Consider the following 2,500-nt stretch of genomic DNA (forward strand, 5'->3'; position numbering starts at 1 on the left):
ACGATACATGCCAGTTAAACACCGACGGGCGGTGAACCAACAGCGTGGGACACAAATCCAACTACGAGCTTTTTAACCGCAACAACTTTAATATACGCTATTGGAGCTGGAATTACCGCGGCTGCTGGCACCAGACTTGCCCTCCAATAGATACTCGTTAAAGGATTTAAAGTGTACTCATTCCGATTACGGGGCCTCGGATGAGTCCCGTATCGTTATTTTTCGTCACTACCTCCCCGTGCCGGGAGTGGGTAATTTGCGCGCCTGCTGCCTTCCTTGGATGTGGTAGCCGTTTCTCAGGCTCCCTCTCCGGAATCGAACCCTGATTCCCCGTTACCCGTTACAACCATGGTAGGCGCAGAACCTACCATCGACAGTTGATAAGGCAGACATTTGAAAGACGCGTCGCCGGTACGATGACCGTGCGATCAGCCCAAAGTTATTCAGAGTCACCAAGGCAAACGGACCGGACGAGCCGACCGATTGGTTTTGATCTAATAAAAGCGTCCCTTCCATCTCTGGTCGGGACTCTGTTTGCATGTATTAGCTCTAGAATTACCACAGTTATCCAAGTAACGTGGGTACGATCTAAGGAACCATAACTGATTTAATGAGCCATTCGCGGTTTCACCTTAATGCGGCTTGTACTGAGACATGCATGGCTTAATCTTTGAGACAAGCATATGACTACTGGCAGGATCAACCAGGGAGCTGCGTCAACTAGAGCTGAGCAGCCGGCCGCCCGGGAGTGTGTCCCGGGGGCCCGCGCGAACACGCAAGCGTCCGCTCAATCATTCTGCAAACAGGAGGAGGCTGAGCTCCCCTGCACAATACACCTCGAAACCCTCTCAGGTCCCGGCGGCGCGCAGCGCCGTCCCAAGTACTTGGCCGGGTTCGAGAGAGGCGCAATCGCCCGGAGTTAGGCGAGTAGACGCTTTCGGTGCGACCACCCGTGCTCCCAACTGAGCTTGCCGCTGCCGACAGAGGCCCGGGAGCGTGCTGTCGTGGCATTGCCGGCGGGAGACAACACGCGCCACCTACGGTGACCGGCAGCTCCAACGCCAGCGCCACAGAAGGACAAAAGCCCCACTTGGGTGCCGAAGCGAACTCTCCCAGCACAGCGCACGCGCCAACACATCCGCACAGCTGCGATACAAACCACCAGCGAGAACCGCTGGGGCGACCGAGCAGCAGACGGCGTCGCGGCGCCGAGCGCCGGGCGGCGGCGCATCCTCAACGCACACAGTCCTCAATCGGACCAGCACACTGAAGATGTCCACCGCGCTTCGCACCGGGCCCGCGAGGACCTACTTTGGCCGCACGGCGCCGCGCGCAGGGTGCGCCGGCGCGCAGCTGCGACGCCTGCCGCGTCCGTCGGCCGGCGCGCCTGCCACTGGCCGCCCCCACCAGCCGGCTGTAGCGCGTGCGCCCACGCACCGCGCGGCCAGCACGCCGGGAGGCGCCCCCTCACCGGCCGGGGACGGTCCCACCCAGCCACCGCCGCGTATCGCTTCACACCCAGATGCCGTTCAGTTTCATCGGCATGGTGGGTATCGCTGGAACAACCGGTTAGTACCTCAACCTATCGTCGCCATCACCGATTCACCCCTAGCGAGAACAACCGCACCACAACGGGTTACCATTTCTTCATTTGCGTAACTTCACCAGAAAACGCAGGCGTCCATCGCCATTAGCAACTTCAACGATTATTGCATGCCTGTGTCAGGTGTCACGCCACACTACGTCTGCCCACATACACGCAACAAAATGTGCACGCCTAGACAATACGTGGAAGGTGGCCCCCGTACGTATGCGATGTCCATTGCTCGAACGACTGTCAACCGGCCTCTGTAGCATGTCGCAGATATGGAACGCGGTGCACCATGCTATCACGGTGTTTGAGGAGAGACGACTAGGTCCGAATACATCAACAGACAGCTCATGCTGATCGCCATCCACGGCGTCCGTTCCTCCCACACGTCTCTATGGCGTACCACACTGCAATCCAGCTCTCATAGGGAGACGACACGTAGCTGCGTGCACAATATTTGCACTGTATGGTCCGCCGTTTTTGGGCGCAGTCGTTGTACGGTCACACATGTGCCACGATGTATCATTCAGTACATAAGGACGAATGTGCAGTACAGATTGTGGTTCACGCGTACGACATCAGCGGACAGTTGACACAGGCCGCACCACAACGTAGCCTGCGTACGTCGCATGCGAAGGGCATTGAACATGCAAACTTGTCACCAACCAGCTTGCGAAGGCAGGGGGCAAGGTGTGGACGTGGGGACGTGGGGAGGGGTGGGGGGGGGGGGGCGGCATGTACGTCCTGCTGCCATCCACATTACAGTGTACAGCAGGAGCATGTGGAAAGTCAGCAAGACTTGCAAGGTGTTTAACATGAAGCGATACACAGGGGAGCGGGCAGTGCGAGTAGCGAACTATATTGCGAGGGTTGCGGGTGGGCAACACTACACTAATTGAACGAGTCGTA

The 2,500-nt window shown here is 58.2% G+C and overlaps 1 non-coding gene across 1 annotated transcript in view; it reads right to left on the minus strand.

Annotated features, from left to right (window-relative positions):
- Window positions 1-710, minus strand: part of LOC124772906 — a 1,909-nt gene extending 1,199 nt beyond the window's left edge. The window contains exon 1 of the ribosomal RNA XR_007014360.1: window positions 1-710. This exon is cut by the window's left edge and continues 1,199 nt beyond it. This is a non-coding gene — a ribosomal RNA (small subunit ribosomal RNA).
- Between the last annotated feature and the right edge of the window lie 1,790 nt (window positions 711-2,500).

The sequence above is a fragment of the Schistocerca piceifrons genome, unplaced genomic scaffold (genome assembly GCF_021461385.2).
Source record: "Schistocerca piceifrons isolate TAMUIC-IGC-003096 unplaced genomic scaffold, iqSchPice1.1 HiC_scaffold_943, whole genome shotgun sequence".
NCBI classification, from domain to species: Eukaryota; Metazoa; Arthropoda; class Insecta; order Orthoptera; family Acrididae; genus Schistocerca; species Schistocerca piceifrons.